The 15,046-nt window shown below is 39.9% G+C and overlaps 1 protein-coding gene across 4 annotated transcripts in view; it reads left to right on the top strand.

The window, feature by feature from the left end:
• The window catches only part of TNRC6C (trinucleotide repeat containing adaptor 6C), a 544,733-nt gene that overhangs the window by 410,772 nt on the left and 118,915 nt on the right, over positions 1 to 15,046 (top strand). Inside the window, exon 2 of one of the 4 annotated variants that reach the window (XM_063120372.1) lies at positions 6,180 to 6,284. The exons of the other annotated variants lie outside the window; for them this stretch is intronic. The gene's annotated coding sequence lies outside the window, so the exon portion shown is untranslated. The remainder of the gene's footprint in view (positions 1 to 6,179; positions 6,285 to 15,046) is intronic. 4 annotated transcript variants of the gene reach the window in all.

The raw sequence follows: 15,046 nt of genomic DNA, 5'->3' as shown, positions 1-15,046 counted from the left end.
CAGCAGATGGAGTCCAAGGTGTCATAGCAAGTACAGATTTGAAGAGGGGAACAGATAAAAGATTTTAGAGTTCAGGAAACACCAACAAATCACCAGACTTATTAATGTGAAATATATAAAGATTCTTGCTTCATTAAGATTATTCAAAAGTGCAGCAGAAAGTTATGGGGAGGGGGGAATTAAGCAAGAATTTTGTTGATGAAACAAGTAAACAATTAGAAATCCCAGCAGTAGGGAAAGAAACTATGGGAGAATTGGAGAGCTGAGAATCAGCCTAGGAACAGAGAATGCTGGGATCTGCAGGTTTTGTGGAATGCATTGGGCCATGGAAATGAGTGAAATAAATAGTGCTTAGCCATTTTTGACACATGTTCAAGATTTTGGAATATTCCAACAAACGTCACTCCACCCCCATCATTTCAAATAGAAATTTAAATCCAAATTTGGTACCGTACTAGCTACCAATACATGCCTGCCTTCTGGATCCTGTGTATTAGAAGAACTACTCTCATTTTCATTTTGCATCAGTTTCACATGGTACATCTCACACAATTAGAAGGTAGTTACATTATCTGACATTTTAAACACTGCATAAAAACAGATAGTTAAAAAGCCATTCCAGAAGCCTGAAAACGGTATTTTACTAAATCTTGAACTGGAGGCAGATTTGGCATGTTTTCTTTTAATACAGCAAAACAAACCATTTTCATCAGACAGCAGCTTTATATATTATTTAATTTGCGGCACTGCAATCATATTATACCGTTAATTAGATTGTACTGTACATCAGCAATGAAGTCACATGGCTGTGCCCATTCTGTTTGTTTGTATCAGGCGTTTGGCTTATGTCAGAAGCAAAATCCTTTTGAAAGTATCAATGAGACAACCTGCTGTTGTTCTTTTGGGTACATTGTTGGGGGGAGGGCATTGCAAGTGTTGACCTATATTTATGAGCATCACAAACTTGGCTCATTTCATAAGTAGAACTCTTTGTTGAATTTATTGCTCAGTTATTCCCTGATAACTTATTTGTCTTCCATCTAGATTTGTACGTGCAGCAGGCAAAATAATGCTCCCAGCATCTGTAATGTCAAGATTTGTTGCCACCCCTCATCAGTACATACATAATCAGGTTTGCTAAAAGTTGCTAGGCTTGGCAAATGCTTCTCTTTGAATATCATAACTTTTTGTGTGAAAAGCAAAATGTTAACCTCAAATCTGGCTGCTAAAATACTTTGCATGCTTATAAATCTAGTTGCCTGCCCTAGAAAACAGCTTGTCTAAATATCAAGCTGTGATATTTGATTTTGGTTTTGCCTTGCTTTGTTCTGGACTTCTCTTTCTATTGCTTTCTTGAGTAATGTGGTCTCCCTCCAGTGGCAAAAATGGCTCTAATTATAATCTCTTTCCTGTGAAGTAAAGACACTGTCAGACTGATGCTCAACAGCTAAAAATAGCACTATTGTGGGTTGATGGCAGAAGGATTGCCTAGTGCCTCATATTTACTATCCTGCTACACTGGTACCACTTGCTATACTAGGCACTCATCATACAGGGATCTGAGACTTCTTTCTCTCTGTGCCAATGCAGATGACCCCAAAACTGGGGGTAAAAAGACCCAGAGATTGACTAGAATTCTGACCAGAATTAAAGCCCTAAATGGCTTGGGACCTGGGTACCTAAAGGACCATTTTTTTCCACGTCCCTTCCACATGCTTGTTATCATCTGAAACACTAGTTCAGATCACCCAGCCTCATGAAGCTAGGCAAGGTCTAGAAGCTTCTTTGCGATTACACTCACCTTGTGGAATGCTCTGCCAACAGAGATTCATCAGACACAAATACTGTACTGCTTTAGGCAGTATGTAAAAAAACTGTCTCTTTAAGAAGGAATTTGGTTTATTGTTTTAACTGCTGTTCTTACAAACTGTTCTTATTATTGCTATTTATTAATTGGGTTATTTTAAAGATTGCTGATTTTGTCTTTTCACTACTTTGAATTTTCTTCTTGGGGAAATAGGAGGGATATCCATCTTAAAATAATATAACTCAATAGAAAGTTATTATAATTGATGGGAGAACACCATCTTGTAAGTGCTTCCAGTTCAGGAGCCAAAAGAGCAATAAAGAAATACCCTTTGATTGCAAATGGGACATGCAAAGGGCTGTCAAAGCAGAAAATGCTATCCCCAAGTTATGCTTGCTGGGTAGATATGGGATCTTTCCTAAGTCCCCCTTCACTGGCGGAGCCCCATGATATGTAGAGATGCTAAGTGTAGTGTACAGTTGTCATGCCACCCACTTGTCAAGTCAAACATTGTCAAATATCCCATAAAGCCATAATGCTGCTTTTTATTTATGTATTTTCTTTAAAAGGTGTATATACCGCTGAACATACTTAAAAATATCTCTAAGTGGTCTGATGATGCTTAAAGAACTGGCCTGCTGGATACTTATCACAATAGTCCTTTGAAAACTTACTTTGAAAAAATGCCAAAGAGAAACAATGTTCAGCAAATCAATCAGTTATCGAAACCTTGGCTGCCTTCAGATGATCCTCCAAACCATGGAAGGAAGATGGAAAATGGAGATTGGTAGTTGAGACTGAGCTCCATCGTCACACATTTGCTTCCCCATCCTCTCCCTTCCCCTCTGGAGTGACTGGATGGGGTGGTGGTGGAGAATTGGGCTTAGTGCACCTAATCCCTCCTCCCAGTGGTTGCCCGGGGAGCAGGGGATGAAGAGAGGTTGAACCCTCCCTTCTTCTCTGTAGCAAAATATGTTCCTTCAATATAAAATACATTTTGCACAAGAAGGCCAGTTGTTACTGCACAATTCACACAACATATTATAGGCCAGTTAAAATAAGGTTGAACATTAAAACAATTGCAGGAGAGAACACTTAAATTGGCTTAAGGAATAATGTCCAGCTGGATGCAAAATGTTTCCCCACCCCCCTTCCGCAGGAAAAGGCTGAAAAATAAGAGTGTGCTTCTGTAGGGTCAAATGTGGAGTAACGGTCTGCTTCTGTGGGGTCAAATGGTTCCCTTTTTTTGGAAATTAACTTTTCAAACATGCAAACACTTAATATGGTCAATTCTCAATAGCACAGTAAACATGAAAAAATGGAATGGGGAAACTCACTACTTGGTTATAATAAGGTCATCATCCAACTTTCAGGCTATTACAAATGAGTTATAAGCTGCCATCTAGATTTTTCAAACAACCCCCTTTTAATTATATATATATTTGTTTATTTACTTAATTTCTGCATTAACACCTGTTGATGTCACTGTCATAATCTTCTGGCATAGAGTTATGTCCAGCCAAATACTTTGTTTGGGTACAACTTAAGTCAAGCATCATGTCCCCATACCAACAGTAGCTGGTGTGGATAGAATCAAATAGGAAACTGGGGGAAACACCAGGAAACAATAGGAAACACCCCACTATAAAGTCTAGGCCACCTCAAATGCTTTGAAGTGCCTTGCACCCCAAACAAGCATTGGGCCAAATGCAATTGCATTGAGAATGCTCTCCTGGAGGTGCAAGCGTATGATTTGGGGTGGCCCAAGTCTTATTGTGGGCTGCAACTTGGAAAATCCTTGCAGTCACACCGCTTTTCAATGAAACAGACATGACATGATCCTGTGGATATTTATTATCCCATTGTGTTAAGAATGCATATTCTTCTCGCCTAAGAAATGAACGTTCTCATCCACAAAAATATGTGTGTGCCAAGGCTAGATTTACATATTACGTTCAATAGGTTTCACACAGAAACCGTAGCTTAAGGTGCATTCCAGTACAGGTGATATATTGGTGCGTGCACACACATAGCCTGTCTGGCACACCTCACATTGGCAAGCAGATTGGTTTGTTTTGCTATATGAGGTTCTTGCAGATCTCTGGGGGTCCCTGATGGCAGTTCTTCCGTCCTTTGCAAGGCTTTCTTTTGCAATTAGATTTGGCAGGTGCCTGGCAGTGGCCCCAATCTTTCCATAGGGGTGCGGGGGGGGCATTTAAATAGCCACTAAATTGTAGGGGACAGACTCTACTGAATAGGGCAGACTCTGAAAGCATCAGGCAAATCTATGTGTGTGTTAGTAGTAGCACGGCTGGATCTTGTCTTCTTTGCTTTTGGCTGCCTTTCCAAGCAGCAGCGCTGGGGTTTCTGCAGGGCTAAAAAGAACAACCGCTGAATGTCGAAGCAGAAGGAGGCTGCAAAAGGAACGATTCCGGCATGTCAGTCGAATCTTCTATCGTGTGCATAAACAGATAGAAAAATACATCTGCGGTTATCTATCGCAACATGTTATCCCGTGCAAAATGACCCTCGCAAAAGCCCCTGCCAGCTCATTCGCCACCGGGGCTTTTTCTCCCCATCTGCAAAGCGGGCAGAACGCACGCGAGGCGTCTCTCTGTGCAAATGAGGTGACACACAAGATGGACGGAGCACAAGCCGAGGAGAGCCTCGCAAGCCGCCGCGCAGTTACCTTGCCAGGGAAAGGCATTCGTTTCGGCTCTCACGCGTCGAGATGAGACGGGGAGAAGGGCGGGGCTAGCGAGCGCTTCCCACTGTCTCATTGGCTCCCCTTTCTGCCTCATTTGCATGTCTCCGAGCTTTCTTTTATGCAGTTTCCCCAGCCACGTGATCCGAGAGGCGGACGAGACTTCCTGCTTGAGGTCGGGGAGGGGAGGGAGCAATTCTCGCGTCTCTCTCTCCTCTTCCCTCCCTCCACCCTCCCCTCCCCGTTGTGGTCTCGCGCTGCCTGCCTGGCGGGGCTCTTGTCAGTTAGTAACAAAATGGCTGCGGTGGCAGCAGCTCTGCTCCTGAAGCGGAGGACAGAAGCGGCGGCGGCGGCGGCTGTACGGAGGAGTGGAGGGCCGGCCCGGCAGCATCATTGAGCCCGGCGGCATTGCCTCTCCCGCCAGCGGCCCAATCCCCTTCCCCTTCAAGCGAAAGCTCCGTCCGAGGAGCCGTTCCTGCTGCCGCTGCCTGCATAAATCCCCCTTATCCCCCCCGAGAGTCTCTATCGAGTCCCTGCGGAGGGGAAGGAGAGCGAGCGAGCGGCTGCCGGATTCTGCTCCTGATTGGGTGGATCCCACTGGGGGAGAGAGACTGACCGACCTTATGAGAAACTCAGCTGCTGGATCGCCCTGGGATCTGTGGATCCTGCCCCTGTGAGAAAGAAAGACTGGATTTCGCCTTTTTTTTTTTGATCCACCTATGTTTGGCATAGTTGGGTGGATCCTCATGAAAGAGACTGGTGGACCCCCTCCTCAGCGAGAAGCCTACCTTCTGGATCCTTTTAGGATTCCTGTATATGAGAGAGACTGCTGGAGTTCCCTCTCTTCGATCCACATATGAAAGGCACAGCTGGTGGATTTCCCTGGCAGCTGTGGATCCTTGCCTTCTGAGACACTGCCTGGATTCTTCTCTCCGTTGGATCTTCCCGAGAGAGACTGCTAGATCCTTTTTCTGCTTGTGTTCCTTCTCTTCTCCCTTTTTAGAGATACACTGCTGGGTACTTTGGTTTGGATCCCTATGTGAGACTCTTCTGGATCCCCCTGTGGCTCCTTTTTGTTTTTCCTGAGCTATTCCCTCTTAAACTTTTGGATGGGTTCAGTTTTCCTCATTTTAATTTGCACTTTCGAAAATAATATTCAGATGCTCATCCAGATAAACTGAGAATCTCCCAACACATATTTTTAAAAGCCGTGTTGTGATCAACTACAAAGCATAACATTTTTCACTCTCTCGCATCCCAACAGTACATTTTTGCTGCAACTACGTACGTTTAATTTTAAAAACAAAATTCTGTGTGCAAAACTCTAGCTGGAGACTCATAACTGCTAGTTTTGCTTCACTGGAAGTAAAAATAATTTTGTTTTGGAATTGGACCTGCATCTGCTGCACTTACTCCTCCTCTGGGCTGGAATCAAATGAGCTTTTAGCTCTTCTATTTGGATACTGTTGATTTCTTGTCTGATTTCCCCAACCCCTTCCCTCCTCCTTTGTGGCAGGTTATTTTTTGGTGATTTTTTAAAAAAAATTGGAACGGGCATAAATAATAAAGAAAAAAAACACCTGACTTTCTTGGCCGTGTGAGATTTTTTTCGTATTCAACGTGAAAAATACGGGTACTTTTTGTAAGAAAAAGCATTAAAGAAAGGAGCACGCTAGTGAAACTCCCAGACGCCAGACAAAATATTCACTTGTTCTTTTTCAAGGAGACTGAATCGAAAGCTGCCAAAGAGCCCCAGAAGGAAACGAAGCAAAGGTAAGAGGAGGGCCGTTCGTGTCTCTTAATATGGAAGCAGGAAAAGTTAAAAATGGAAAAGGCCTTTTAAGTAGTTCAGTGCATACAGCTCCCTGTGCCATAGGTCCAGATCTGGACTGTTTACTGTAATACGTAATTTTCTTTCATGGTGTAATACGTAATAAATCTATGGCGTATTTCCCCATAGCAAGCCATTACATTCTGAAGTTAAAATATAGCCTTGAATACTTTTAAAACTGCTTTTCTCAGACATATTTTGTACTTAGTTCCTTGTCACTGCAAAAAAAACCAACCAGAAACAAATATCCCTCTTATGGGGGAAAAAAATCGAAGAAATAATAAATTATAGAAAAGGATGAATACTAAATTACCTTAGTGTGTGCATGCTGTTGATAGCATCTCTCATTACCATGTGATGTAATGTTTGGAAAATAGTGATAATTAGCCTTGGCAATTTGTCTTGGTTTAAGTGTGGCTAGAATGGAAAAGCTAATGAATGTAACCAAGTGGACAAAACTTGAACTTCAGCCTTGATTACCTGCAGTCAAGTATAAAAAGATAACATTTCTTTCTGCATTGTTTTAGAACGCAGTTTCCCGTGGCATCTGTATTATTTCTTTGTTTGCTGGAAAAGATTTTTTTTAATGAGGCCAGTTGTCCCCTTTCCACCCCCTTTCAGTGTAACTATGACTAAAAGGAACAAACCATGAATTACTAAACAATCGGCACCAAAGTAGCATTTCCATTTGCACAAAATTCTGCCAGATTAAGTTTATTCAAAGTATTTTTTTAAAAAATCTATTTCACTTGTGTTGGAGCCCGAGCTCCTTAGAAGTGTCATAATTCATGCATAGAAGGCTGTTTATGGTGCTTTCTAAAAAACAGAAAAGATTATTATGGCTCATTTGAAATATAATGTAGTTAGATATATTAATTTGGCATTTTATAAAGACCATTCTTTGCTTTTAGTTTAATGTAATCTGCTAGGAGACTTTTTCGCTACATAAGCTCCATGTGTGCAGGAGCAAACAAAACAATATAGTAATCTTTGCACATGTTTTTCATATCAACTGAGTCTTATGCACTAAAATCTAGGATGAGAAAAAGCCCACATAAGGAATAAAGAATAATATATCTGTTTTAACAGTTATGGGGTTATAGATTTTGTCATGACATCAGCAAAGCAAAGTTAATCTTCTAAATTTTATGTGGCTGTCAAGTTATTATTTAATTTCCCACAATCCTGAAAGAGAAGAGTTGAATAGCTTCCACTATGTCATGATTTTTAAAAAATATTCATGATTGGTCATTGGAATTTCTGGACATCAACTGAGTTGTTGATGCCCCCTTCCCTTTAGCCTTTCTATCGACTAACACCCAAATGAGAACTTTGATCTCAAAACAGTGTCTCAGAAATATTTAATATTGCCTTCACAGCTAAAGGCGTGCTTTAATCTTTCAATTGTTTTATCGGATAATATCTGCATACATAAGTTTCCTTTCTGTGCAAGTTCTTTAGTAAGTCTTCAATTAAATATTTTCCCATAGGTACTTTTGGTAGAAAAGGTAGAGGAGGCTATTTTCTCTAAAGTAATATATTCCTTTTCTATTGTAGTTTTTAGATTGGCTACTTGGTTATGTTATTAAATGCAATTTTAGCTTATCTAATAGTTTGATATTTTAGGGCATTAGAAGCAAGCTATGATGCTGCTTTCCACTTTGTCACCTGGAATGTGCACAGATGGATATATAAGGAAGATTATGAAAGAGAGGTACATTATGAAAGAGAGATTGCTAGTCATGCAGCAACCAAAATAATTAGGATGTATTCTTAATTCCTTCTGAGTAGATGCTTTCACTGCAAAACTGATAGTGACACTGGTTAAGAATTAACCAGTTCAATAAGACGCAGGACTCCTAAAGATAGCTCTTTCAGTGCAAAAATGGAAAACCAAGTCTATTCTGTTTCCCACTATCCATTTAATTCCCATACATTCTGACAGTGAAAATGGTCATGCTGGGAGTGACTGACCAGGGCAAAGGGATGTTGAGGTTGTGGTGGATAGCTCAATGAAAATGTCGAACCAATGTGCAGTGGTTGTGAAAAACATGAATACCATGCTAGGGATCATTAGTAAAGGGGTCGAAATAAAACTCCCGATATCATAAAATCTTTATACAAATTCATGGTGTGACCACACATGGAGTATTATGCAAAGTCCTGGTCACCATATTCCAAAAAGAATATTGTAGAGCAGGTGAAGGTGTAGAAAAGGGCATCCAAAATTATCATGGGGCTGGAGCAGCTATTCTGTGAGAAACAGTATTTGGGGCTTTATAGTTTAGAAAAATAGTGAAAAGGGATAGACATGATAGAGATACATAAAATTATGCATGGTATGGAGAATATTTTTTTCTCTCTCTCACAATAATAGGGTCATCCAATGGAGCTGAATGGTGAAAGGTTCAGGACAGAGAAAAGGAAGTATGCCTTCATACATTGCATAGTTAAAACTATGGAATTTGCTACCACAAGATGTGGTGATAGCCACTAGTGTAGATGGGCTTTAGAAGGGGATTAGACAAATTCATGGAGGATGCTATCAATGGCTACTAGTCATGATGCCTAAGTGCTAACTCTAGGATCTAAGGCAGTGTGCCTGTGATTACTATCAGTTGCTGGGAAACAGCAATGGGGGAGGGTTATTGCCCTCTTGTATTGCTTGTGGGCTTCACATTGACATCTGTTTGGCCATTGTGGGAACCAGGATGCAAAGACAGGCCTTTGGTCTGATCCAGCTCATCTTATGTTCTTATGTCCACAAGAAGACTAAGTCACTTCAAAAGCATTATCTTACCGCACATTGGATTTATGTTGGTTTCCTTTCACAGAGTGATGAAATTGGCTCTCTAATATCTGCATTTCTGAGTATTATGCCAATGTTAGTTTATTCTTCAGCTAAGTGGGTGATAGCTCATCAAGGACAGGGGTCTTCCTAAGCCATCAGCCCTGAAGCAGCATGTCCCTTTTGTTATTGGAAGATCTGTCATGGCTTGGGAAATGCATCAACTTTTTCTTTAGTAGGTAAGGAAAGTTACTATCCAGTGGGAGAGATGAAAGACAAGGAAATAGGTCATATACTTATCTGTTGACCCAAGCCCTGGTAATAAGCTAATGAGACCTCCAGGTAGAAGATCTTGGTTCCAAACCTCATAATATGCTCCTTCAATGTATCTCCTATAGTAATAGCAAAAGGGTTCTGTATTTTGAAATTCTGTTGCATACTAATATTCTGAAGATCTTCAAGGCTGATTCTTTTTAATTGTCTGAAATAGATCCTTTAATCACCTTCTTTGACCAATAGCTCCCTCCCATCCTCCTGTTGCTGAGAAAGAATGGTCTTACATAATTACTTTTGTGGTTCTTGATTTATTCTTGAATTTGGAACAGATGTATGCTTTTGGCAATGGTTATTAATCCTCTCGGGAAAACAAATATTAGGATGGTAATTAAGCATTTCAGCATTTTTTACTGCTTTAAATATTACATCCCATCAATATTCAGTATGTCATAAATTCAAGGATCACATTATCAATATAGAAGAATCATATGGCCAACAGGTTTTGTGTGTGTGTGTTTTGAGGGAAGGGTGTTAAGTCTTCAGACATCTTAGCGGGGTGTGAAACTCCAGCATCAAAACAGAGTAACTCAAAATTGTATTTTAAGACGCCACATAATGTCTTTTGTGTATGCTAATAGTCAGTCTAGGGAAGTCTAAACATTTGAATATGTTCCCCTATACTTCTATTTAAAAATGCAAACGAATCTCCATCTGTAGAGAATTCAGCTTTATTTACAAGGGAAATGGTTGCCATAGTGATTGCCAATTTTGGAACACTTAAATCTAAAAATATAGCCTTTAGAAATATACCTACTAAAACATCAACTTGAACATGATTTAGCACTCGGAATCTTAGTGGCATAAAAAAAATAAGGCCCCTGTGTGAGGGAGAATGGATAATACTTTTAAATTACATTTAGTTGCTCAATGCAGCTGGTCTTGTTGAGATAAATATGCACTTTTCCCAATGCTGTCATCTGGCTTCTTTCCAAAACAAGCTGGAGGAGGAGGTCAGGGGTGGGGCAGCCTTCTACTTCAGCAAAGGAAGGCTTTCAGATGGAAAGAATTGCTAGAGAAAGTCCCTATGAGAACACTGCAGACTTAAAGCCTAGCTCCCACCCCATTTCTATTCACAAAAGGGCTATATGCTAATTTCTTTGCCTTTTAAAATCTGTTACTGATGCTAGTTATCTAATTATTTCATACAAAACCATTTTAAATGTTTCGATCAGTATACATTTTTGAATCTACTAAATTGTTCCACATATTATGAACTATAAAAGATTATTACTTTGCATTCTGGTCAGGATTCATATTCCTTACTTTGCAGGTTGCTCTTGGCTTCTGATGCGACATCATCATAATCATCGCGTTGTTGTTTTTTTAAAAAAATCCCAGTTAAAATTCAGATTACAAGATAATGTCATACTTGGAACATTTCCCCCCTGGTCTTGAAGCTGCAGGAAGGAGTTCATCAGTCCATTTTAGTACTAGAGATGAATGATAAGAAACCTCTTAAGTGCCTGATGCTGCTGCAGTCTAGCCAATTTAGTATCAGCTGATGCCTTCTGGTGATAATGCCTAGAGGTTTTCAGTAGCTTTATAAAGATATCAGCTAGGTCAAAGAGAATTTAAAGACCCAAGATATTTTGCTGAATTGCAATATGCTCTGGCAATAACAAACTGAATTACAGAATTGACTTTCAGTTCTGCATAATCTTTGTATTTAGTGGATAAATATAGCAAGTTGTAGAGAAAGATGAGTCACTCATGCTGATATATCTTGCAGCTCAATCAGAAGTGTTCTAAATTGGAAGACTGTTCCATTGATTTCAGTGGAACTTGCTTTGAAGTGTGTGTACTAAGTGCTTGGATCCAGAAAGGCACAAAGCATTTCTGCACATACATGGGGAGGTGACTGGCTTTTACTGTTGATGACATCTCTTCATTCCTCATGGGGTGCTGCTCAAGTGGGTCCCCTCACCTTTGTGGTGTGTATAGCTATGTGTGGGATGCTGTATAATGCTTTGAATTTTGACTAAGGTTTGGAGCTAAAAGCAATATTTTCAATTGAAATTGCCTCTATTTCGACATATTTGATGTGACTTTATTCTCAAGTAATAAACAATGCATTCTGAATGTTTTTAAGTATTTGGTCTCATTTCTTTATTCTTATTAAATGTTCTATAACTGTAAGTTATTTTTGCTGTACTTCTCACTGGAAAGTTATTATGAACGGTGTCAGATGTCAGCATAGAACATATTTTGATTTTCTTCATGGTTCCATAATGTTAACTTTGCATACTTATTTGGGTGTGGTTTTCTATCTTAAGAAAAGATTCAGCTTATGTACAAGCTTTAACCCATGAATCATAAAGAGGCTGAGGCAGTAAATGCTGGTTACCAGAGCCCCTCTTGTTATATTTTACAGCTGTGGAAGGCTTAAGAGAGTGAAAGCAGTATCTGTGCTACAGAAGTGATGTTTTATGGCTGGCTGCCCAGATTGTCTAGCTTTGCACACTGCTCTGTGGTTTGTCTTTGGAGGGCTGGAGAGGTGGAACGTATTCTTAATAAACAGCTATCTCTGCAGAATTGCTTTTCTGTTTTGAAATCAAACTTTTCTTCCAATCCTCATGTAATGTCATTTAATATTTTTTACAAGTTGTAAACCTGCATATTAACCCTAACCAAAAAATGTTCTTTAAAAAATAAATGGCAAGGCTGCTACTCTTCAATTTTTAGGGTGCCGTTATCTTTTATTAAGACTGCTCTCAAAAACTATATCTGTTTTTTCCCCATATAAGAAACTAATTGCTTTGAGTAGCCCTAAACATAATGTTGTTATAATTGCCACCTTGTAGCATAAAAAGGATAACTGAAGGGACAGTAACCCTTCTTACCCATCTGTTTTGGGGAGTATTGCAGCCAAGGAGCACTATGCACATGCCTTACCAATATTACTATAGCTATCTTTTTGTTGGTAAATATCTACTTGATCTTGGCTGTGTTTTTCTTAAGCTGTTTTTTCCTAATGTATCCAGAGCTGGAATTCTTTATTGTAGAGAGTTTCTTCGGGAGCTAACTAAAAAAAAGTCAAACATATCTTCCCAAGTGTAAGTAATAGGCAGGAAAGACAGATAATTGACCTTGGACACTCTTTCTCTTGTACTGACCCTACAGCCATGTATTTTGAAGTTTTAGGGAGGCAATAACTCTTCATCTTGGGAATATGCTTTATAAATCCCCCTGAAGAGGGATTCAAGGAAAGCAGAGGAGACTGGGGACACAGAGATACAAGCTCTCCCCAGCCGTCCTTCTGTCTCCCTCACTGAAGCCTCTGCTAGATGGGCGAAAACACCTGTCTAGCTAAAATGCAGAGCGGGAGGCTTATTGTATATCCTGCTCTACATTGGATACTCCTAATCCTCAGAGTATCCAGGATGGATGGAATTGGATTGTGCCCTAACAGAGTTAGATGTTTTTAATTTTAATGATTTTATCCCTGGGGACTGTTTGGTAACAAATGCTTAGTGAGCATGTTTAAACCGTGGTTATTTAGCCACCATGGTTAGGAATGTTTCACATGACACACTAAGTCATGGTTCAGATGACATGCTAAGCTATAATGTTTAGCTCAAAATGCTTAACCGCCATAGCTTAGCGTGTTGTCTGAACAGGCCCGGCGAGGTTATAAAGATAGCTCTGAATGAAAAATGATGTAAAGCTGTACTCTGTATAATATTTACCTGTGTAAGATATTGAACGTCTGTATTTTGGTTTGATATGTTGCCAAGAGAGCTGTAACTTTGGAAACAACATATTTAAATATAATTAGAAAAAAAGATTACACAAACACTTCACTACAGAATAGTTTTTGTTACTCTGTATTGATGTTTTTGTATGGTAACTTTGATCTTAACTTTCATCTCTACTTTTTAAAATGTAATTACAATAGTACAAATATTACTGCTAGTCTATGACTATCTCATTCTTTTAATTGCCTTTTAAATTCATTGAAGTAAAATTGTACTGGAATGCTCTATCTAGAGCCCGCAACATAGTTTTCATTGTCTTTCTGAATGCATGTGCAGTAATAATAATGGTTGGCATTTCGACATGTGCAAAGGCATGCTCACCTCTTCTTTCAAAGGCAGTTGCTTGCACTGCATTAGAGATTTTAGAGGTAGTTTATTGATGGGTAGGGCCACTGTTTCAACCGGGAGCTTGGAAACTGCGCTGTCTACAATATTTTGGGTTGGATACTTCATTAATGCTGTCAAATGGAAGCAGTGCGATTTCAAATGCAGATTATCTCATATTAGTGGGATTAATTCATATACAGTGCAAGTATTTCAATGCAACATAAGCAAATGCCCCATGAAGTCCATAACCCCTTCTTCAACTCCAACTAAACATTAAATTTCAATTAAATATGGAGATTGTAATTTTTTTTGACTGATGACAATGTGGGCCTCTTCACATATCATTACAGCCCATTCTGGCTTAATTTACCCCCAAGGGCTCTTGGGTTCTGCCGGGCTCCTGTGGGCACCATTTTTGCATGATGCTCAACTTCCCATGGTTTGTCACATCTGGTGAACCCAGGCAGAAGGGATTGTTTGAGAGTTAGGCAATCCTGAAATAACTCTGAAACAAGCCATTGATTGAGAGTTGCCTGGATTTGACCCTGTTGCCTGGATTTGCATGACACAAGAAGTCACAGCATGGCACAAGAGCCTCCGCGGGTAAACTAAGCCACCGTGGGCTGTAATGTCATGTGAAACAGGTCAGAATTTTGTAGTAAAATGGTACATATGTTCCTAATGTAGAGTTTGCCAACCTTCGGTTTACCAATATAAAAAATGTTCCAAGTTTTTAAAGAAATGGTGCTAGTTGTAAAAACATAAGGCTGTAATATATGATAATACACAGTGTGCTTGTGCATTGCAATGTATTAGTATTTGTTTTTCAAATGTGACTGCATGGGAGGATATGTCACATTATTATAAAATTCTGATTGTAGTATTTGAGTGTACTGCACTTTATAAACCCACATCTTGGACTGTATTTTGAGAACTCACATAAAGTAGAATTGGTATGCCTGGAAGGATAGAGAATGACAGTGGCCCTAATTTGATGGTTCACCTGTTTAGAGAGCAATCTAGACCAGAGAATGTTGTTGGTCTCCTCTGTCCCCATAGACAGAGCTACAACAGAGGAGGAGATCCGAGCATAAATCTTCTCTCTCAGCAGCAATAGAAAGCTTCTCTTATGTGGTTGCAACTATGATCTCGTAAGAGAACTCAGAAAGGAGAAAAAGGGTAGTACTGGTGGGTGGGGAGGGGAAGGGAGAGAAGCTGAGAAGCTGGGATATGCAGTATCTTATGGCCTTTCTAGTCTCCTCCCCACCCACGAAAAGGTAAGTCAGGTAGACGAACTCAGAGGTTTTTGTCTAGCTGCTTTTTGTATTTTAAATGGAGGAACGGAAGCAAAATCACCTGAGACTTCCTCTCACCCTGATTGTTTCTTGCTCACAGGGCATAGGATAGGTGGAAGGCTCTGAATTTGGAGCCCTCTGTCTATCAGGAGCACGACCCATAGGATTGAGCCCTTAAAGTACTAGTCATGAAACAAAGTGCT

The sequence above is a fragment of the Elgaria multicarinata genome, chromosome 3 (genome assembly GCF_023053635.1).
Source record: "Elgaria multicarinata webbii isolate HBS135686 ecotype San Diego chromosome 3, rElgMul1.1.pri, whole genome shotgun sequence".
Lineage (NCBI taxonomy): Eukaryota > Metazoa > Chordata > Lepidosauria > Squamata > Anguidae > Elgaria > Elgaria multicarinata.
This window is presented reverse-complemented; position numbering and strand designations above follow the sequence as displayed.